Source organism: Lemur catta, chromosome 12 (assembly GCF_020740605.2).
Source record: "Lemur catta isolate mLemCat1 chromosome 12, mLemCat1.pri, whole genome shotgun sequence".
Taxonomy (NCBI): Eukaryota; Metazoa; Chordata; class Mammalia; order Primates; family Lemuridae; genus Lemur; species Lemur catta.
Genome location: NC_059139.1, coordinates 5,839,943 through 5,864,510, shown reverse-complemented (window position 1 = coordinate 5,864,510; position 24,568 = coordinate 5,839,943). Strand labels below are relative to the sequence as shown.

The window sequence follows — 24,568 nt, the reverse complement described above, 5'->3', positions numbered from 1 at the left end:
ATTCTTTTTTTCCATAAATTCTCTTAATTGTACACCTAATAAACTAATATGTAAATAAAAATACACACTCAAATTTCTGGTGTAGTGTATGCTACACCTACTGCCTTTATCTCCTATTTTTGAGGTGTATCACTTAAGGTATTCCATATTCCAAAAAATGAAATGAAAGAGCCATCGTAAAATGGGTAAATTCACACAATCAACCTGAATTTGATGTTCAGACTGCTTAACATAATTATGATGAGTTTGAAATAATGGTGTTTTTGGATATTTCTGAAAGTTGTTTTCATCATCTGTAAACAGCCTTCAGATTCTGATTCCTCTTTCTCTGAAGAAGGTGCCGTCGGAGCATGTGGCCCTGAGACGGGGCTGACCTATATATCGTGACGGCCACGCTGCCCCGCATCACTCTGCTCCGAGTCTCACATTGCAAAAGCCGCTTGCTCTGGTTGTTCAGGGTATTAATGGAACTTTCTAGAACTGATGACCAATGACCACATACTCTTTTACAGTGGGTTAACAGGATCTCTCTTTCTTTTTCCTTTGTGAAGCGTTGGTGTGTGAGAACGGGGCTGGAGTGCCCTCGTGGCTGTGGAGTCTTAGCGTGATTCATGACTGAGGAAGTGCAGCCTCTGCCCCAGCTCTGCTTGGTAAGTGAGACATCTAAATGGGAAGAGAAGACATAAAAAATATTATATATTGAGATACTTTGATAGCTTATGAGCTTTACTTATTTCTGCTGCCAAAAATGGCAGTGAATGAGTGAGGTTTCAGAAAGAGAGATCTTCATTAAGGCAAAACTGTTTTGAGCTGACCCCCTGCAACGTCACTCAGGACCCCAGAGACCTGACAGAGGACGCTGATGGGTTCTCAGCATCTCCCGCCCCCAGTGCGACTGCCTGCCTGGGTTCAGCTTTGTCTCTCCGGCAGGTACGTCTGTGCTCTGCCCCGATTTATTCTGCAGCACATACCGCTGCCATCTCCCTTCCTGTCCTGGGGCTTTCTGCAGCCGCCTCACCTGCTGGGCAAGGCCTAAACTCCTTGAGCTGCCCTCAGGGACCCTCCTGGCCAGGCCTCTGGCCCTTGGACAGCGTAGGGACCGGCCCACCACTTCACAGTGGTCCCCTCCCACCCACGAGTCGTGCTTGGTGGAATCTTCCAAAGGCTGGTTCAGATGTGCTGTCTCTGCTGGATCCTTTCCTAAATTTCCTAAGCGCCTGAGACTGAGCTGTCATGTTCCTCCACTATGATACCTGTCGCCACCTTTTGGAGGGACTGAGAGTGAGGGAGGGGTAGAAGAGGAACGGGGTGGGTAGTGGTGTGAGGGAGGAACAAATCAGGAAGGGAAAGGGACAGAGTCTCATTACCTATGCTAGTCATTGAACAGACACTACCTTATTTTATTAACTTATTCTTCTCCCTAACTAAATCGCCATCTCATTGTGGGCAGGCTTGTATTTGTGCCTTGCTGATTACAGGTAATCCAGAGAGATTTTCCGTATGATTGATGACTGTTCCGGCTCTGGGATTTTGAGTTCCCAGGCCGTTGTTTTCTTTTATTGGGAAGGAGGTAAATGAATTTTATAGTTGGGGCCTCTGACATGTAGAAATGCTCGGCTGAGATGGGAGGCTCTTCTGTTTAGCCCTCATATTCCACAGAAGAAGAGTTGAAGGTCTACACTCTGTGTCATTCTCCAGCCCACATAGATTTGGGTTCACATAGTGTCTGACTAGGGAACCCAAGGACTGGAAGGAACAGTGAAGACCACGTGAAGCTTGTGTCGGCTTGTTGTGGATGTGTGATGGTCACCATCATGGGAAAGAAATGTATTACCAATGTCATTTCTCACTGTGTCCTCGGCCCTGCACTGAGTTATATGTATTAATCCTTATAACAACCCTTTGAGGTGGGTACTACTATGATCACTATTTTACAGATGAGGAAACTGAGGCACAGAGAGCTTAAGTAATCTGCCCAAGATTCACCACTAGTCAGAGGCAGAGCTGGGATTTGAATCTGTCTTCTTAACTGTAACACAATACTACCTCTTAGCACTAGGAATACCTTCTTAGAATAAGAACACATATACACTATTTTTTTTTCTTAATGGAAATCCTCAGGTCCTTAATGAAAAACTCAGAATGAATATTAAGAAATCAGGTTTTCAAACAGTAATCTAAATCAGAATTGGCAAACTTTTTCTAAAAAGGGTGAAGTAGTAAACATTTTAGGATTTATGAGCTATAGAGTCTGTTATATCAGTTCAACTTTGCCGTTGTAGCAAGAAAGCAGCTATAGACAATATGTAAACAAACAAGCGTGCTTGCGTTACAATAAAACTTTATTTAGAAAGACAGGAGGCAGGTTGGATTTGGCCTGCAGGATGTAGCTTGCTGAGGTCTGATCTACATGATCCTTGCAATGCTCGAAGATACCATTCCGTGGCCAGTAGGTATGAGTCCCTTAACAACATCTGGCTTGGATGCTTGGAATGTAATAATAAATTTTAATGAAGTCTGCTGTAACTGCAAGAACCTACCCCTTGGAATAAGTGCACTTGGTGTTCCACTGTTTGATATAGTCTATATGCCCCAAGTGCGTTACTCCTAGCACCTAGACTACAGCTTTGCTCAAAGCTGACAAATATTACTCTCTCAGGGAGCTTTGTTAATCTAGTATGTATTTCTAGACTCTAGAAATAGAACCTTATTTATGACATAAGATTAGGTAGTATTTCCTACTTTGGTATTCATATAGTTTCTAAGTGTGACATTAGGTTAGTTTGTACCCTTATACAAACTTCTGCTTATACTTATTAGGGCAAACATGCAATTATCTTGGGTTGTCTGTTAATTATGTTGAACGAAAATGTTCTGGTATCAAATATTACTTTTGTATTATGAGCAAAGACAAAAGTTTGAATAGAATTGACATACTTAAATCATGACATAATGTGGTAATACCCTTTGCCACACATAATAAATGAGGTGTGGTTTTTGTTTTCTTATATTTTACTTTTTTTCTTAAAAAAAGGATATTTTTGACACCTCAAGGCATATTTTGCTCTATACTGTGCCATCTAAAAAGATGGGCAAAGAAAATGAAAGATCAATTAATTTGTGTTTACTTAAAGGAGTTTAAGTAGGGAGCTATTCTATTCATTTGGTCAGTCCTAGAAATAAATAACTGTAGCAAGCCCCTGAGCCCTATGTAGCAGAGCGTTTGGAGACATGCCTTTTTCAAGGAGCCACTGGTCCCTAGGTACCTACTCCATGTGTAATACAAAAGTGTTCTTCACTTTAATAGCAATGATATAAAAAAGAAAATTCTGATTATAAAAGTAATGGAAAGCTATCTGTGGTACCTTATTAATTGAAAAAATCAAATTTAAGAATAGTATATTTAATATGATCTCTCTCAAATTTAATATAATTCCTCTTAAAATACATAGACACACATAATCTCTACACACAATTTCATGTATGTTATAAAGTCTACTAGAATATGTATTAATATATACAAAGCTCTAAACAGAGACATCTGTGGAGTTGAGGGTGTTAGCACTTTATGAGCCATGTGTTCACTGACATTTTCAGGAGCATTGTTATTTTCGCAATTTAAAAAAATGAAAAAATGGATTAATGCAGTGAATGTTCATTACTGAAAATACATAAAGGAAGGGAAAACATTCACCCATGATGCCTCCACCAAAGACATCCATTGCTGGCATTTAAGGTAGACTTTTATATCGTATTCTTGATATGCAATTTATGGAGTTGAAATAATACCAGTCATAAAATTTTGCATCCTGCTTTTTCACTTGTTATAACATACTTGCTTCCTCATATTATTGTAAGTTGTTAATAATAATAAACTTCATTTTAATGCATATGTCATGCTCCATCACATAAAGGCACTGTAATGTAATTTACTGCTCTCTTTTGCTGGACATATGTATTGTTTCCAGTTAACAAAAATCATAGACTAGGCTGAAATGAACATGAAAAGGGGCAGTAGCTTGTATCTCATGCACCTGGGTTCCAGTCCTGCTGTCCTGCTCTGTGCACAGTGTCATCTTTCTTGTAAAGAGTGGAATTTAGTGTATGAAGTACACGTTTCATAGACAAGAGAGATTGTTGTCATAAAGCTTTTTCTTTTAATTGAGTGTTAATTCATTAGATCAAAATAGCTATAGTTAATTTACTCTTTCAAAACCAAGGAGTTTTAATAAGATTGCCAAGTTGGCTTTGTAAAAGTGTTGTAGATATTTATACCTCACTGATAATATGTTAGAGTTTGTTTTGCTAAAACCTCAGTCTGATTGAATATAATTATGAAGTTTTTGGCAATTTGATAACATCCATTCCTTTTTATACATTTTATTTTTTACTCATTACTTTGTTAATTTTTTTCCAAGTGATAATTAGTCATTACTCTGAGAAAGGGGTGAAGACAGAGAGAGAAAGAAAGAGAGAGAGAAAGAGAAAGAGAGAGAGAAAGACAGAGAAAGGACAAGAACAAACATGTGTGAGAATTATTTGTCCAGCTTTTGTAACTGTTTATCTATCGAGACTCAGATTTTAAGACTTGATTTTTAAAGATATTAACTCTTTATTGTCATTGCTTGTCTCCTTACTTAATTTGCTTGTTAACTTTATCCTTTTAAAGAAGTTTATTTTAGCAGTCAGATTTTTTTATCATAATTATTTCAATCAGTGCTTAGAAATTTAACAAAATTTTCATTTACTTTCTTCGGATATTATTAAAAATATTTAACTCTTTAATTTAGGGAGTAGATATTTAAAAATTGATGTTTTCAAATTGTTGTCAATGTTTTCTTCTGCGTCTCTCCTTCCTTGCTGATAAAAATCAATCCTCAATTTTAATTTAAGGAGGATATTAAGACAATTAAAATATTTGTAAGAATGGAACAAAAATCTCCGGCTGCATATTTCTTCTTCCTACAAATGGAGACCTAGTTTACAGTAAGACAACTGAGATTCTTTCATTCTTTTATTCATTTCTCTTTTTCAGAGAAAGGGTAACTTTTGTATTTTGAGATGTGCTACGGCCTTTATATTTTTAACAACTATATTTTAGGTTTCTTTTTTTATTTGATGGACTTTAAGTCATTCTGTTGAACATCATTAAGTCATTATCACAGCGCTTTGCTTCTTTTCCTCTTCTTGTACCTAACTTTCGCTGTTTGTGTTAAATGTTGAGTGGTGGGTATAGAAGACCCAGCTAAGCTGGGGCAGATCACAGAAGTCCTGGTTGATGTCTTCATGTACGGAGTTTAGAGCACTCACCTAAAATATTAATTTGTTGTGATGTGCATACAGTAATATTTTCATGAGTTTAGAAGTTCCAAAAGATAAAATCTAGATCTTGTTTCTGGGATTCGTGTTAACCTGGCTGTGGACAAATTGGACCAAGACGCAGCTCACAGTCTTTTCTTGCTCTTTTCTTGTTTTTTTTTTTTTTTAAAGATGTCTTGGTTGTAAAATAAGGAAAGTGAGAAGACATAGATCTGGGAGTGGTTTTAGGTAATGAGGTTTAAGCCAGACTGAGTTTCTGGAGACAGAGAGACTAGCTATGAAACACAAAGTGCTTGCTGGGCTGCCCACAGTGGTTCTTTTGGAGCCACTATCCTGATAGGAATTCTATTTTGTGATATTTGCAGTAGGATTCTGTCTATGCTACGACACAAGGTACACGCTTGCTTAAACATGCTGAGTGGCTGCATTCTGGGATAGAGATTTAGCCTGTCAATCCTGATAATGTCAGAAATACTAAAGCGGTGGCCTCCACTCCTCACTGCTGTGCTGTTGTCTCGTCAGCCTGGTGGAAGATCTCCGTGAGGCCACCCGGAAAGGCCCGTGCAGGCCCGATCTGTTTTGTCACATACATTTTACTCTGCTGACCAAAGTCCACTGACGGGGGAACTGTCTGCTCCCATTATCCACGTCGCGTTGCCCCGGCAGTCTAGTTAGGGAACTTGGGAAGTCTTGCCTCAGCCTCTGCTGTCTTCTGCTTGGGACTTTGGCTTCTTCCCCCTTTTGTTTAGGTGAGCTGCTGCCAAGTGTGTTATCTTCCTGAGGGTCACCAGCTTTATGGCTACTATAAATATTTGCGAATCGCAGATGTGTGCTGAAGTTCAGGATCCATTTTCTTCCCTTAGTGTCGTGTTTGAGTCAGGCTGGGAACGGCGTATGTGTGCTGTTTATTCTCAGACGCCCATTAGGCGGGGCAGATGTGTGTGGGGTTAATGGCTTGGATTTGAAGATTTACATGCGCATGTAAGGATACTGCACCCCCAGTTAAACTGTGTGTACGATCGTTTTTGGCAAAACTTTGCTGAGGGCATAAAACTGACCCTGTGTTTGGATCTTTGGATGTCAGGGGACTTGGGTTTGCTTTTCTTACATTGTGGTCTCCACATCAGAGTACTGGGGAGGCCTCCATAGCTGCAGGGCTGCAAACCTAATCAGTTCATGCTTTATCCACTGGAGCTTTTCATGTGGATTTCGTGTGTGTTTGTGTCTCTTTTAGCCTCCCAGGCCTCAAAGGGATCAGAGTCATTTTGCTTCATTTGCTTTTGTTTAAAGCCCTGGCAGTGACCACGACTGGTTAAACCAAAGCAGAAAAAAAGCAAAGGTTGGAAAGATGGTTGGGAGATTCTGGGAAGTAAATGCCACACCATATTTTCATATAACAGTGTCTAAGAATAGTGAATAGCTCTTCCATTTCCAGTGCTGTGGAATTAGGTGGGTGGATCTAAGTCGTTTATCATAGCTCAGATTTTCTTTTTAGGACATATAAATTGGGGTGATTGCCCTGCTCACAGCTCCAGGGACACATACCTTTTGCGAATTGTTACCCGTCCTTTCCTTGCTGGCCACCTCCTTGCTGCAGTGATGGCTTGGAGGTGAGGCACCTGCCCACACTGGCCAATCACAGCATCCCACCTCGTGCCACTTGATTAATTCTAGTTGAGGCCCATGACCTTGGCCATTCCTTTGCTCCTGCAGTGCTTAAGCATTTCTTCCCTTTCCTTCCTGCATCATCAGTTTTTATTTCCCTATGGCTGCTCTATTTTTCCAATAATAATAGAGATATCTACTATCTTAGGAAGAAATTGACCTGTGTACCCTAATTACCCCTCCAGCTACAACCCACTTCTCTCCCCTTTGCAGAAAAACTCCTAAAAATGCTTGCCTGTATTTGTTGTCCTCAATTCCTTTCTTTCTGTTTCCTCTGCAACCCATTCCTATCACTCAGTCATTCCTTAGTACTGCCTGTCAAGTCTCCAATCACCACCACATGGCTAAATGCAGCAGGTGAGGCTCAGTTGTCATCCTGCTTAACAGTTAGCAGTATTCAAAGGACTTTCTCCATCTGGCTTTAAGACACCACGTTTTCCTGGTCTGACTACCATATCTCTGGCCACTGTGTCCTAGCCACAATGGCTCATCTCCCTGAATCCAACCACTCGAGGCCCGTAGGAGGGTTCAACGCCCAGGCCTTGTGCCTTTTCCCACCATTCTCACCATTTGGAAATCTCCTCTGGTCTCATGGCTTTAGTACCATTTATACACTGATCACTCCCACGTGTCTGTCTCTAGCCTGGACCCGTCCCCTAAGCCCCAGAACTGTATATTCAACTGCTTATTTGACTTTGACTTGGATCTTTAATTTATGTGGTCAAATTAATATGTTCACATTGGGCTCCTCTCTCCCCTCCAACCCCTGAACATGTCTTTCTGTGGAGTTCCTCATTTTATTAATAGCAAGTCCATTCCTCAACTTGCTCAGGCTGAAGCAGTTGGAGTAAGACTTGAGTTTTCTCTTTTTCTCTCAGTCCACATCCCAGCTTTCAATAAATCTGTTTTGTTTTTTATTTTCCTGAAAAATCTGTCCAAAATCTCAGCCCCTTCACTGCTACCTGCCTGGTCTCAGCACTCGGTGTCCTGGACCCAGTGACTGATCATCTCCCGGCTTCAGTCCTGGTGCCTGCACGGTCTGTTCTCCACACAGTACCAGAGGGGTCTGTGCTCACAGTCCTCGGGGGTTGCCGTCTTATGGGTGGGTGGGTCTTCTGGGATGTTCCAAACTGCGTGACTAAAATCCTATTTCTAATGTGAGCACAGAGCTTATGGGAGGAAGACTGGGATTTTTCCTTTCCACCCCAGTCAGGGCTTTAGCACATTTGGTATGATTTTTCCCACATTGCCCAGTGGGTGGGTGTTTGCCTGTTCACCCCTCTCAGCTCACACGCGGCTTCTCCATGACCTTTCTCTTCCCTCTCCATGACCAGATGAAATCAGTCGCACCTCCTGTGTCCCCACACTCCCGTGCACGTCACTACACAGGCTGTTTAAAGTTGGATTCATTGTAGTATTTTGTGTATGTACATAGTCCCTCCTCTTCAAGCTAGGGGTGCTTGGCCTGATTATTGTGTGACTCCTCACGGCACTTAACACTCTGGCACGTAATAAGCACCGGGTATATATGTGCTAGTTAACGAGGTGATTCCCACTGAAATTTTGTAAAATATAACTTCTATAATGGTCCTTAGGAGTGTGATAAAATGTGCTCCTCTAGCCTTCTGATTGTGCTACATTTAATTCAAAATGTTTATTGCACAATTTTACAATAATTAAATAATTATATTTGCTGTAGCCATTATAGTCTGTCTCCATATTGTCCAGCCGGGGCCATTCATTTTACTGCTTTCTCAACTAGTCTTCGCTGTTTCCAGCATATGTGAATGTCATTTATTGCGTATCAAAGCGGGGAAAGACTCTGATGTTTCTTGCTCATCGTAGTCTGTGAGTTGTGAAGAGAGCTGAAAAGGAAGGTGAAGTATCTACGTAGCACAATAGACCAGCACTGCGGGTTCAGCTGTCAGTTCCTTCCCGGCATTTAGCCTTTCCTAAATTGAGCGTTTGGATGACTATCAGTGTCATGGTGGAATTTCATCGGTCTCATCTTCAAGGAGTACGTATCATTAAACATAAAAATAGCACAGGACAGCACGGCTGTCAGGTCATGGGGAAAGCCAGGCTCAGAACCCCGAAGTCATATTTCCTGTGACATAGTTATCTGGATGTACATGTCCAGAGAACAGCATTGATGTGTAAGAGTACCTGCCTTGCTGTGCACACTAGCCCGGGTCCGTTACATAGATAGATAAATAGAGTTGAATATATATATATATGAATATATATATATGAATATATATTATATGTAGACAAAGTTGAATAGATTAATAGAATATCTATATAAGTATAGCTGGGTATTTATAATATAGAGCTGGATAGATAGATATAGGTATAGATAGAGCTAGAGCTGGAGATAGCACTAGCATTGGGATGCCTGGGTGCACTAGGGCATGCTTACAGTCAGTGAAATAAATGTCTAAAACAGTGTGCTGACATTAAGTGTAGCTTAATTATGAATTTGTTGGAAACTAGTTGATGGGCTGCTGAATGATGCATCTAATAGAGGAAAGCCACGGTTGTGTAGCACCTTTTCAATAAATAGTTTTCACTAACTTGGTGCTACGTGCGCACAGGTGCCTGCTTGCGCGTGGATACACACACACACACACACACACACACACACACATGCACAGAGTGTGGACAGTCACCCACCTTCCTTATCAGCCGTCCTTGAACAGGTAACTGGGCCGTGCTGCTGACTGTGTTCACAGCTGTGAGCAGCAGGTGCGATGTGTCCACCTGCCTGGCTCAGAGTCGGCCCCACCCAGGAAGGAGGAACACGGGTGAAGCGTGTGCACAGCGGCACATTTCCCGTATTAGGGCTCATTGTGAAACATCACCACTGAACCAGGCGTATGTGTACGTAGGCAGGTCTGTTTCTTTCCTTCCCGATAATTATCACTTTTCTATATTTTTTTGAGATTTCCTTCTTCTTAACTCAATTTGGCATGTATGCTAACTTTATTCTGCTGCCATATTTTCTAGGAATTGATTCCATCTCTTTCCATAACTTTCTATTTAATGTACTGTGTTATATTCTCTTAATTTTATTTTATAATCCAGTGTAAAAAAGGTCTATGTAAAGCTCTTGGAAGTCTCTCCTGGGAGGTCATAATAATAGCAACAATAAAAAATTGAGTTATGACAGTGTGGCTTAGTTCTGCGATTACAATGTTAAATGTTTTGTATGTTTTCTAACTTTGGCTCTTATTTTATTGTTCATTTTCTGTGTTTATGGCAGATCATTTGCAAAGTAATTATTGTTTTCTTGGGAAAATCCCAAATGGTCAGACACACCTCAAACTCATATTTCTAGTCACATGTGCATGGTTTGCGAATACTGTTGCTAGTCCCAGGTTCCGGGTCGCCTCCACCTGCCTGCAGTATTCATCCACGTTTGGACCCAAAGGAGGACGTGGACAAGTTCACCAGTGGACGTCATTGAACAGCCCTTTGTAATGTAGCAAGGGCAGCATAAATTTAATAAGTATTTTCCAACATTTCAAAATCTGAAACATTTTATAAAATACTGGTGATAACCTGGTAATAATTCATCAAAATGACTCAAATTATTTGAGACCTCCCTGCATTCAGGCACTAGCAAGTCTGCTTTACATACATCATTTCATCTTCTCGACAGGCACACAGAGAAGATTCTACTATCATCCCCAGTTTACAGGTGAGTGAACTGAGGTGTGGAGAAGGTAGGAAACTCACCAAGGTCACCGTGTGGTCTCTGGGATGGCTGAACCCAGTGGATAATATATAACTTCTTAATCCAGGATGTGTTTCTCCCCCTTTATTTTCCAAAGGTCCCCAAGGGAGCCCCCATGGCAGAATATGACAGAAAAGAATAATAAAGCAGTAAAACCCACCTATTTTAAATTTTATTGTGAAATAAAGCAGCTATAGGTTTCTTCAAATAGAGTCTTGGTTTTATTTCACTGAGCTGGCAAATATTTTGAGGGTTGGAATCCACCCTCACTGTGTAATTTCCTTGCAGAAAACACACGATTGGTGGTTGATCTCAAACAAAAATCCCTCAAGGACGAACATCTGTATAAACAAATGGTGCGTCTGAAGCAGCATCTCTTCCTGGACGTGGGGGTCACCGAGGATTGGCGGGCATCTCGATTAATGTCTGATTGGAAATCATGCTTCTATTATTGGCATAACACAGTAACCACTTGCCTTGAAAACTGCAGTCGAAGTGACAATGAGAAATAACCTACCTTCTCCCTTCTCCCCAGAAAGATATTTTTTTGAGCACATACAGTGTGTCAGGCCCTGTTTTAGGCAGTGGGGATATGTACTGGCAAACAAAACAGATAGGCTCCTAACTGTCATGGAGCAGACGTCTTCAGTGGGAGAGTTAGACCAGAAGCAATAATTACATTCGCAGTAAATGAGAAAAGTATCACACAGTGGTAAGTGCCATGCAAGGGCATTGGAGTCCTGTGACAGAGAGTGAATGGGGGCAACTGTGGGTAGGCCTGTGTGCAGTGGGGAGGGGACGGTGGCCTGGATGGAGACCACAGAGCTGGGCAGGAGTTGGTGCGTGCAGGGCTTTGTAAGCTAGGACATGAAATCATGGTGGTTATTATGGACAGTAGGAAGCCTTGGAGAAGCAGTGGTGGGGCTGGACTTTTGTGCATCTTCAAATTGCCATTGAAATGATCATGGTCACCGCTGGTGACAGGGTGAGGTGTGGTGATGGCACAGATATGGTGTCAGTGGTGGAGAGGGAGAGAAGTGGCTGGATTCGCCTCGAACTCCTGGGCTCAAGAAGTCCTCCTGCCTCGGCCTCCCGAGAAGCTGGGACTACAGGTGTGAGCCACCACACCTGGCTAGTTTTTAAGTTTTTTGTAGAGACGTGGTCTCGCTCTTGCTCAGGCTGGTCTCAAACTCCTGGCTTCAAGTGATCCTCTTGCCTCCACCTTCTGAGTAGCTGGGTATACAGGCTCCAGTCCCTGTGCTGGGCCCAGATGTGATACTTTTGGACGTAGAGTCCGTGGTGCTCTGACGAATGGGGTGCTGGGGCAGAGGGGAGACAAATGATGAATGAATTGGAAGTTTTGGACGTGGGTGAGTGAGTGGATGGTGGACCATTCCCTGAGACAGAGAAGCCTTGGGGAGGTGTAGGTTTTGGAGGAAAGAATAAGAATTCTCCTAAGACCCTGTCAGTTTTGAGTTGAAGGCTTTCATTTCTCATCCAGGTAGGGAGTGTAGGCAGTTAGGCACGCGGGTCTGGGCTGTCGGGGAATCATGGCAACTAGAGCTACATATTTGAGAGTCGTTGCCACGGTGCCAGCATTGAGGTCCAGGCCCTGTTGCCTGGGGGAGGCAGGGGGAGCCCCAGACAGGACGCTGGCGTGTTTGAGTGGGGAGATGGCATCTGTTGGGAAGCTCCTCGTAATGTTTCATTTGCTATAGTAGTGCTTTGGTACTTCAAAAGTGATCTTCAAAATGACAGAAAGTCTCAAAGGTAATTCTCCTCTTGAGGGATTTCATTCTACATCTCAGTAGCAAAATTCTCCACTGTTGAAACGTGAAATGCCGTTCTGGCTATAGGGAATAAGGTCAGACTCTTACAGTGAAGTGTTTGATGAGAGTTCTTTTCAGTATTTATTTTGCTTTTTTCTCCCGATCAGCAGTTCCGGGTCTCATCCTTCTCTAGAGCAGGCTCTTCCCAGTTGTGTCTTGGGAGGCACTGGGTGGGGTAAGAGGTGGCTTCTCACCATCTTCTCTCACAGGTGAGAGACTGTGACGTGCCCTAAGTGAAAGGCAGTGCTTACTGATGCAGGCCAGAGAGCCATCAGTGTTCGATTCCCTGCCTGGATTTTAGTTAACCCACTTGCATTGTTAATGCCTTTTGTGGGAGGACCGAACCCATGAAGCCTGGGATGTCACCAGAGTTTAATCAGTGGCCTAGAAGTTTGATTTTCTATCAAATAGAAATGCGTTTGGCCTATTAATGTAAAGTGGGAGGCTCACATTTCTTGTAGTTAGTGAAGATAAGACTTGGCATTAGCCATAAGTTTCCCCGAGGCTGACGTATTCCACGGTAAGGTGGAAGGAAGGGCTGTGTGTTGAGAATTAGTGGCTGGTGAGGTTCCAGAATTTGTAAGGCACAGTGATCAAGATATTTTAAAATAGATGAGCTCAGAACTCAAATATCTATGGAATAAGTTGTTTTTATGTGGCGGATTATTTCATTGGTAAAACACTATTAGGAAGTAGTTTGTAAATAAACCAAAAGGTCTCATTTTGAGAATTTCTGCTGCTTTGGCAGTTGAGAATCGCCTTTCAAGAAAGAGCCACTTGAAACAAGTCAAATTGGGGGGGGGGTCGGAAGTCACCCTTCAGCGCCCTGATTGGCACTCATCCCAAATTTTAAAATTAGTTGCTTCCCCTTCTCTGCTGCACGGTGGTGTTAAGACTGCAGACAGTACATCCTTCAGTGAGTGATGTGGAGCTCACTCAGGGCAGTAAAACATGAAGATGGAATTTGCCCGAACTGATCAGGCCTTTCAGTGATAGCTAGCAATCGGTCTGTGGGGCCCAGAGGGTGGGGCCCTGTGCTATAGCTTCTTGGTATGGTTTTACAGTTAATCCAGGCTCTTGGATGGGATGTAAAAGGAGATTCCATTATACTTTTTTAAGATTAATTTTATTCCAATATTTTTGGGATTAGAAACATCATTAAACATCTTCTTGATTGTTGATACCAAGAATGGTTGGATAAAAATCAACAACAACAAAAAACCCCACAACACTGAGAGATGTTTGGGAAGATCAGCTAGAATGAGAAATGTATTTCTCCTTCTAAACACCTAACAAAAAACCCTATGCCTTTATCACTTCCAAAATTCTGGGAGATGACAGATCTAGAGAACAGAAACTCTCCGTGGAAATGTAAGAAACCAGTTCTCTGGTTGATGGCATCCCATTGTTGGCCTCCTTGTTCTTTTTTGATCTCTAAAGTGGAAACAGTGATGCCACATAACATTTTGAAGGAGACAATCAGCTCTTCCCTCCAAATTCACCCCATTTCATATGCACAACTACACTGTTCCCCTCTCAGGACTTCTGATTCTCCTGATGCCAGCGATGGTTTCTGTGCTCAGAATGGCATGCAGTGTCTATATTTTTGTTCTGGTCAAAGAATCCATCCTAGGGAGAGCACAGTGTAGTTATTTGTAGCTGAAAACTCCCAATCCAAATGCTTTTCCCAGATTCAAGAATTACGGAGAGCGACATGCTAGCACCATTCGCACCGAAGAATGGGACTCGCCACGTTGCTGACTTTACGTGTGATCACATCTCATGAGCCAAGGGAGGGTTAAGATGGCATTTGCGCTAAAGGTGAAGAATACATCTTGCACATGCAGTTTTATTTATACTGGATCCTTTCCAAGCTTGTGTTTCACTGGATTCTTTATCTCAGTTTTATCAGATGCAGAACGGGGATTTTGTGCTGACTCCCTCCCCATTTTTGGCAACCTGCGGGCTAGAATGTAATTTTGTTGTCATTAAAAAAAAATCCATGCTAAAAGATGATAAAAACAGTTTAACAAAGTCTAGCATCACATACAGATAATATTTATAATGTGTGTGGTAGACATGAGATTATTGTTTCTAATATACAAAGAGGTCTTAGAAATTGATAACAAAAGTTCAATCAGCCCATAAGACAATGGACAAAGATATAAACAGGTAATTACATAAGAGTAAATGCGATGTCCAGTAAGTAGGTACAATGATGTTCTATCTACTACTATTACAATAATGCAAATGAAAGGTCATTCTTCTGACTGGCCAAAAATTAAAGAAAGAAAAAAAGAAAATATCTACTGCTGATGAGGATGCTGATTAAAGGCAACTCTTACCCATAACTGGTGAAAATATGAATTGTTTACCCTTTGGGGAAAGCAGTCTGACAATCCTTATTAAAAATATACAAACTCTTTCACCCAGTAGTACCACCCCTGGGAACATGGGGTGTTCCTTTGTTATATGAACAAAGACATCAGTATACAATGTGTGAGGGAATATATTAATAGATTATAAAAATAAAACTACATACATGCATGCATACATAAGGGTATGCATATTGAGTGTTTATAGAAGCATTGTGTTTAGTGTTTCTTCTCCTCCTAAAAAGTCTACCTCACATATTGAATGTATATCAATAAATTAGAGACTATGTATCAGTTAAATTATAAGAATGCCTCAGATATGGTTTAAGTTTAATTTAAATCACTCCTGGTTACTTTGGAGAGATTTTCATGATATTATGAGAGTAGTAGATCCCAGTTCATAAAGTACAAGGACTTCCATCGCCTGGGTCTATATACCCATGTCTGTACGTGATTGCGCAAACAGGAAGAAAGATCTAGAATGCTGCCACTAGACTAACACTGGTAATATGGGCATGTTAACCAAAGTTCAAATAAATGGCCCTGAAAGAAGCAGTGAGCTTGCAAAAGTATGAAGATTTGGGAAACCGGGGGCCCTAAATTCTAGCCCTATTATTCTGGACATAGCAGAGGTCTAGTTACAAGTAAGATTGTCAGAGAGACTTTCTATTTTTTACAGGGCTTGAGATACTCTTACAAGTGATATAAACTCTCTCCCAACCCCCTACTGTTGCTTCCTTATGTCGGGAATCATGTTTCTGACAACATTCATTTTCCGTTGAAAGTTCCCTTCTTAAAGGATCAACAGTCACCAGCAGTGGATTAGGATTCCTTAAGTCTGGCCTTAGGCATTTGCTGTAAGATATTTAATATTTCCCCTTCTCTGCAGCACATGAGTAACCCTGCGCAAGTCAGAAAGGCTCCCTGTGTCTCATTTTCTTCTTCTATGAGTGCAACGACCATAATTCTCTTGTGCATTATGGGCAGTGACAAATACCATAATTAAGGTAAATTATAATGGTGAATGCCTAACTTCTTATTCAAGAGGTGTAGCATAAACAGAAACATTGAATATAATACAGCCCCCAGCACCATGGTTGGCAACTGCGGCTGCTCTCACTTCCAAGGTGGGGTTGCCGTGAGTTTCCGCAGGCTCTGTGCTACATATTTTGAAGAGCTCCTGTGTATGTACGCCGCTCAGGATGGAAGACTGTGTACGTGTGTACCAGCCGGCAACACAAAGGGGAAATGAAATGGCTCATGCTGGAACAAAGGCCCCTGTTAACTGCATCTGGAACCAATATGGCCACCAAGGGGCCCGGCAGGGCGGCACATCCCGAAGGCAGTGGTTTGGCTGCGGATGTATTAATAGGGCTTTTGGGATGTACATCAGAGAGTGTCTACTCTAGACAAAACTTTTTTCCATGTGACACCACAGACAAACAAAAGTCATTCTTATTGCCCTTTTGGATGTTGATTTGTTTTTGCCAGTTACGTGTTGATTTAGGAGAAATTTACTGTAACTTGTCATACGGTGAATCTTGAGGAAAAATGAAATGCTCCACAGATGAATAAACAGAAGTCATTTGGATGCCATTTGCAGAATGCTAAATCTGCTGCGTGCTTGCGTGCACATGCAGCCCCAGGGGAAAGGTAAAGCCTCCTCCCCTCCGAGGGTGACTCCTTAGGATTGTGCACCGTCACAGGAGGTCACCCAGCTGTGTGCACTGTTAAACTCAGGAGATGCAGCAGCTGGTAGTCACCACCCAAATACTATCATCATCTTGTCCCCTTTGATCCTGAGCCCAGAGGTGCAGTTTCTCTGCACTGAGCATGACTATTTAACACAAGTTTGCATGACCGCTCTTCTGTCTCTGTCCTTCCTTTCTAAGTGTAGCACACACTCTGGCTAGAACATTTTCTATTTGTCCTTTACTTTGTCCTAAATGGTTAAGTTGCCTGAGTCCTTCTTAGCACCAACAGTGTCTCTGGCACTTTCTATCCCATCACTTGTCTTTATCAGTGTCAGGAGCATATTTAGTGTAACCTTATTTCTCTCTGGTACATAAATACATGTATGTCAGAGTTCCTATTCTTCAGGAGCTTGTCCTTTAGTGTGTCCTCAGCATTTGTAACCTGTGCAGGACAGTTGTCAGATGCAGAGTAAGACCTCTCCTAATGAGTGGCAGGAATTGCCAGCAATGACAGGGCTTTGGTTGCAGTCATGGGAGAGGGTACAATGATTACAGCTGAAACCAAATACTGCTGCTACCGAGGCTAAGAACTCTGAAAATTGGGTGTGTGTCCTTATTTTGCTCCATCTTGCATATAGGGAGTGGTATGGGCTGAATGTTTGTGTCTCCTCAAAACCCATATGTTGAAACCCTAATACCCAATTGGATAGAATTAGGAAGTGGGGTCTTTGAGAGGTAATTAAGTTGTGAGGGTGGAGCTCTCACGACAGGATTAGTGCCTTGATAAGAAGAGACACTGGAGAGCCTGCCCTTGCTCTCTGCTGTCCGTCATGCGAGGACCCAAGAGAAAACAGCAACCTCTAATCCAGGAAATGAGCACTCCTCAGACATGGGTCCGTCTGCACCTTGATCTTGGACTTTCCAACCTCCATAACTGTCAGAAACAACTTTCTGTTGTTTAAGCTGCTCAGTATATGGTCATTTATTATAGTGTCTGAAGCTGACTACCACGGGAGAGATTTAACAAATGTTAAAATGAAGCTGTTAAACAGAACGGCTGGTAGACTAGGGACGTGCACTTCCGAAGATTTGTGGTGATAAAGGCAAGGCGCAGAAGTGAGAGGGAAAATGTCTCCGGCGCAAAGAACGTCATTATGAAATCAGGTGAATTGAAACTTTGTAATCATTCTTGTTCTCCCATTAACTTTGAAAACTTCCAGCAGTAATAATCTGTTCCTCCTTGAAAATAGTAAGTGGTGCCAAGGAATGGTCTGGTCTATTCACTACCAAATGATATGGGTAGTTGGGAAGAAAAATGTACAAACTGGGATCCCATTTAAGGCTTAAGGAATGCAGATTTATGTGAGAAATTAAAAAAAATTTAGCCAAACAGATGATGTGTCTAAGTAGAAATGGTAAATATATTTTACATGTAAAATCCAGTGGGATCACACATTAAATTAGAAGTTACAGCTTATAATGTTAAAAAAATACTCTTTGGAAAACAATTGCATGTGAATTGTATCCAACTGTTTTTATTTATTCTAGTGAAACTTCTTATGGGCAAAGTGTAAAAGCAGCAGCATCTTAAAATAATACAGCAGAAAATTCAAATGCTTGCTATAAATTGCATCTCTCACTTTTCTGCATGGCAGAATAAAGAGAAAATCTGTATAGGATATAAAAGATAATTAGAAATCTGTCCAATGACTGCACCAGGCGTCCTATTTTAGTAGTTGAGAAGTTTCAGTAGTAAGGGATTCTTGTATTAACCAATTTCTTTCTTACTTACAGGGCATAACGCTACCTAAATTGCATTTTTTTTTTTTTTTTTGGTCAGTCTAAACCAGAGTTTTCAAACTTGGCACTATTGACATTTGGGGTTGGATAATTCCTTCTTTTGAGGGGGCTTTCCTGTACATTATGGGATATTTATCAGCATCCCTGGCCTCTACCTACTAGATGCCAGTAGCATTTCCTTGTTGTGATAACCAAAATTGTCTTCAGATATTTTCAAATGTTCCTGGGGAGGGGAAGTAAAATTACCTCTGGTTTTGAACTACCAGTCTGAAGCCACCTTCCTAACTTATAAGCAAGGGCAAATATAATTCGTGAGGACATTTTGTGTACTTGTGCAGCCGTAAACCCATGAAGGCCAGGTCTTGAACTTGATACATTACAATTTTCATGTTGCCTTTGACAATACTCCTGACCTTACACCAATTGCTTGCAACCAGTACAGGGGCGAGAGAGCTCTGGGGTGGGAGTGAGGTAAGCAGGTTCCAGCATGAGAAAACCTGTTCTCTCTTCCTGGGGGGCTCGTTTCCACCTGATCTGATTGCAGGGCAGCGTGGGACCTGCCGTCATGGTTTATTCTGTAGTTGCCAGCGATCAGAAATGGGTTACAGTGGGCTGTCCACTGCCCCAGTTACCTCTCTCTTTCCTGACTTCCCATCTCTCCAATTCTTAACACTTTCCCCCCTCATTTTTGTACTAATGGGTTTTAGAGTGAAAGAATGGAACAAAGAAAATCCAATCCCTCAACTAAAGGTTGGAGAAATTGGAGTAAGTTTTTCTAGCAGAGTTTTGAGAGTTAATTTCTGGTCCGATAACCCACTACTATCATTCATTTGCCTCCCTTAGTTTTACCAGCATTTTCCCCAAGTAACACAAGGTTTAGCGTAAGATGTGTACTTGGGATAACAAGGTGAAAGTCTTTTTGGGGTTACCCCTGGAACCCATGCAGTTTATTGAGCTGAGTGCAGCTTAAAGCTGCCTTTGAAAGGATACTGTTCTTTTCTTTTTCTTTTTTTTTCCCTTTTCTTTCTTTTTGCTGCTGCTCAGCTTTTTCAACTGTGTCCCAAATAAGAGAGTTGTCCAACAATGGAAGATTTCGCAGTCTGTATCTTTCAGCTAAATCGGAGATCTGATGCCAACTCTAGCTCTGCAGAACATTATGTGCATTTGGGAAACTCTTTGAAATAGAGTTAGGTCATAAACCAGCAAGTGAATTACAGCGATGCAGACAGTAGTCATTTTGATTTGATAGGTGTTCAGCAGGGCTTCTATTACATATATTTTCCATTTTATTTAAAGGAAAATTCTACCCAATTTGCTTAGACCAACCATCTGGAAGCACTTTGTCTCTTTATTGCATTTTGACACTTTGCCAGCTAAAAGAGAAAAAGAGGATGAGAAAATTATAAAAATACTGATTTTAATGCAATTAATCTTTAAGGAAATGCTAATTTTTCACCTTCCAGCACATGCACAGAGTCAAATTAAGTTCCCTAAGCCTTCTTTGGTAATTATTTGTCCTCTGGTATGTGTGACAAAGCATGTAGATTCCTGTCCTTCCTAGTGCTATCGTTTTACATCTCCAAGGCCCAACGCATCTCGCCTGCGTCTGTGTTCAGTGATCATAGTGGCTTTATTAGATAGGAGAACTCCATCTTACAACTGAGAAACCCCAGATGTTGAGCAGTTAAGTTCCTAGGAATGGTGCAAATCTTCTTCCGTACTGGCCAAAGGCTTTTTTCCTTTCTGTAGTGAAACTGTAAGTAAGCAGTGTTTCTAAATGGGTGTCTTCAAAATACTCATAGGAAGCATTTGGTAACAGTTGACTTAACATTTGGAAAATACCAGTCTTTGATTAATTTGAATCAAATGTCTCTGTGCTTCAATATCCATCCTGTCTCATGGTGACCAGAGCTTTTCTTTCCTTTGTGTCAAGTAGACTTAGCTTTGGGAGGCAAGGAGTCACATAAAAATTGAGACCCCTTATAAAATGGTATAATATTTATAGAGCAGCCATCTATGAAAGGGAGTGATGTGTATAGTGGACCTGCTGTGTGCAGGCATGGTCCTAGGTGTTTTTCATATGTCTTTTCAATCAGTCATGACGGGAACGTTGCCAGGTAAGGGGCTCTTGGTCTCATTTCATAGATAAAATCAAGACACAGAAGTCATATCACTTTCCAAGGTAGAATAATGAAGCTGGGATTTGTTCCCAGGTTACCAAATCAAAAGCCCGTGTTCTGGGAGAAAGATTGATGTTTTCCTTCTCTCAGTTGTGAATGGTATCTGTGGTTGACCTTTTCTTCTAATGACCAGATCTGGTAGGTTTTGCAAACCCAAGGTTTCGGATGAGTTTCCTGTTGCATTTTCCTGAAGATTTCTGGCAAAGAACCTTACGATGTTTTCACACTGTGCTTTGTAGAAAGTGGAAGCATCAATTGTGCCAGTGACTCCTAATCATTTGAAAATGGGCCTATTTCCATCGTTAATATTTATGTAGGACCCATATTTAGAGCATTGAATGTATTAATAGATCTATGTCACAAATATAATCAAAAGGATGTCTTTTTATTTCATGCTCACTTAGTGAGACTACATTGCATAGACATCAGTAGAAAGAGCTAGAGAAAAACTGTCATCTTTGATGAAAGTAATTTTTTCTTATAGTTGAATTGCTACATCTTGAATGCAACTGAGTAGTTTTCTATATCTTATGCTTCATTTAATGTAAATGGAATTAATTTTGTTCAATGGTATCCTTTAAAGTCTCAAATATTATTAAAATGAAATATGATGATTATAGTAATATCTGTTTATGCATGTAATATGTGTTTTCCTAAAATAATGACATAATAAATTTTCATTTCACAGTAACAAAAGAGTCGGGTATCCTTTTAGCTCTCACCCTGCTAAGCAAGAAAGACAATGATGAAAATTATGAATCAGATCCTTCTAGATAGAAAAAATGTTAGGAGATTTTTTTCTTCCACTTTCCTTAAGTTTTATTTACTTTATAAATATTTTACATACCTATTTTGATACACACCTGCTTGTGTTCAGTGAAATTCATTTAGAGGACCAGCATTGGTAAATGCCAGGCTATTGGAGAAACGCAGAGTGCAGGAATGTTTCAGAAACATAAATTATTATGGCTATGTAATCTCACCTTTATTGAGCATATGGAGCTTTTGTTATCTTTGCATAACAACAATATTGTGTCTCCTTCCCTAGAGCACTCTCCCGACAATTTGAGAAATGCTTCTGTCCACTGCTCTATCACTGAGTAATTTTATTTCCTGTTTTCCTGGGGATCTGCCATTGTTCCTAAAGTCTCTGTCACTTTTGACCCCTGGGAGCCCAATGTCTGGCTGCCTGACTGTGTACCCCCCCACACCCTCCAGCTGGGAATGCAGACTTTGTTCTGCCTCCTGCCAGCACTCATTCTGCATACATTTCATGGCATGGGACATGTGGAATGGTAGACAGTGTGGATGAAATACCAGCAATTGCTAATGGATGGATATAGGAATGTTTGCTATGGCAACGAAGTCTCTTTATACAAGAAATCACAGGTTGGGCATCTCTAATCCTAAAGTCCTTAATCCAAAATGATCCAAAATCCAAAACTTTTTGAACACAGACGTGAAGCCACAGATGGAAATTTCCACACCTGACCTCATGTGATAGGTCGTAGTCAAAACTTTTTATTAAAGATATTGTATAAAATTACCTTCAGGCTATGTGTATAAAGTGTATATGAAACAGAAAGAAATTTCATGTTTAGACTAGGGTCCCATCCCCATGATATCTCATTATGTATATGCAAATATTCCAAAATCCAAAAATATCCAAAATTTGAAACAGTTCTTGGTCCCAAGAATTCTGGATAAGAGATGCTCAATCTGTAATAAAAATGGAGGCTATTCTGTGCAGAAAATAAACAAAAAAAAAGTAGTTGTGGAATAACAATAAAAGCAGTTCATAGTTTTTTATTTTATATGGACCCTTGATCTGAAAGTCTGAAGAATATTATATGTCAGTCAAGATAACCATTCCAAAGATCTTCATGCATAGTCTTTTAGGTATAGGATAATCTGGTAAGTGGTAGACTATATTTTGTTTTCATAGCATTAATCCTCTAGGGCTTAATTAGATCAAGGAGAAGGGGGTGGGGAGAAGAAGGGGGCATCTGGAACCTATGACAAGAGTGATTTTTCTGCCCATAGTTCCCAGAGACAGGAAACCACCTTTTAGGAGGAGACCGAATCTTTCATTTCAGGGAACACCTTGCGTAGATTTAGCCAACACCCTCTATTTCATTCTGAATGAATGCTCTAGTACTGACAGTCATAATATAATTTGGCCTTAACTAGCCTCAGTTTGGCCTTCCATAAGTGATGATATTTTCTAATCGTGATGGTATATTTAATGTAAGTTTTTCTGTTTGGTGGGCACAAGATTAGTTTTTATTTCTTCCTTCTATCGCTTCCTTGTTGGTAACTCAGGAGCACAGTTTAATTCGTTGTACTGGGCATGAGCTGTTCTCCTGGCAGTAGGGAAACCTGGTAAGGACAGGACTGTCAGTCTGCGGGTGATGAGAGAGCAGTGCTCCTCCTGTTCTAGTTGGGGATTGCATGAGGGAGGCTCAGGTGTGCCCCTACAGATGTGCAGCTGGGGGTGCACGCTTGTTCCCACTGCAGGCAGCAGGCTGTTGCTTGGCTATGTGCCGAGATGCGTAGCCCCTGAAGTGGCTGAAGTCAGAGGACACCCACCGTACACATAAGGTACAGATGCAAAAACTTGCTTCCAGTTGGTCTGCGTTAGCCCAATGGCTGAGCTAAATGATATCCAGACTTACTAAACTCTGAAACCTCATCAGATAATCAGTGGCACAGCAGAGAACATGCTAAAGATATGACATTTTATTTCTACCTTTCTAGTGTGCAGCATCTGACCCTATATATATGTTTTTTTTTTTTTTTTTTTTTTGGTCTGGGGTAGAACCACCCTAGCTTAGTATGCATGAAAGTTGAGAATAATTTTTGGAGTGGTGCTCTGACCTAATTCTGGTTATACAGTATACCTTGTTTTTCAAATCCTCACAGGATGAAATGAGAAATGCCTTTGTGAATAAAAAGTCCAGATGGAAATTGTCATTTGCTATAACTCAAGAATAAATATAGTGAGTAAACAGGGAACACTCTGTTGTGGAAATATAGGCAGGTTGTATGTCTGTTTTCTGTACTTAAAGATTGTTTTATGTACTTATTTATATCTATGAAAAGAGTAGCCTGGATGGTTTTCAAGATTAAAGACAAATGAAATGAAAATCCCAATCTTGGAGAGATTGAATGCCTGGGGAAATCAGGCAGTAAAACAGCCCAGGGAAAATGGAAGAAAATACTTCAAAAAGGTGAATACAGACAGGATGTAACTATTTAGAGCCTATGTAACATCTAAGGATATTTATTAGTTACACATACTATATTTCTAATAATATCTCAGTTTCTGGAGTGCATTGTTATTAATTTTTAACTTTCTTAATAGAACCACACGATCATATGATTTCTTTTATCCAATTATTATAGGTGTAGGTGCATGCTTATCTGTTATTTATACTCTTTCTTTTATTTAATAAAAACATATTAACGATACTGGAAAATAAAACTTCTAGCATTAACTTTTAATTAACACTTTCCTAGAATGAGAAATTATCATGCTAAAACAAAAGCTAAAAGAGATTTTTTTCCCCCATCTACTTATTTTAATAGGTTTCTTCTTAGGAGGATACATAAAATTTTTTAATTAGGATTCCATTGTTCCTGGATATAGAAGAAAAAAAAAACCTAAATAAAAGATAGAATATCACACTTAATCTTAATATGAAACCAGAGAACAGTACAGGATTTTACTTGTTTGTTAAAACCACAGAGTTTTCCAAAGTCTTTTTCTTTGGGCAGCTGCATGAATGCCACAGAAACCACATGGTGATGCCACACACAGAACCCCCATCTAAAGCCTGTGTCTCAGGTGCCCACACTCTGCGGCCAGGTGCATTTAATCACTTCTCAACGCCTCCTCAGGGAGAGAAGGGCACTTTTCCGCGGGGAGGAACTTAGTCATGGAAAGGTTTAAGAGGTGAAGGTCTGAAGG

The 24,568-nt window shown here is 40.8% G+C and overlaps 1 protein-coding gene across 1 annotated transcript in view; it reads left to right on the top strand.

The window, feature by feature from the left end:
* The first annotated feature begins 552 nt into the window (after positions 1 to 552).
* SEMA5A (semaphorin 5A) overlaps positions 553 to 24,568 on the top strand; it is a 320,624-nt gene continuing 296,608 nt past the window's right edge. The window contains exon 1 of the mRNA XM_045566609.1: positions 553 to 650. The gene's annotated coding sequence lies outside the window, so the exon portion shown is untranslated. The remainder of the gene's footprint in view (positions 651 to 24,568) is intronic.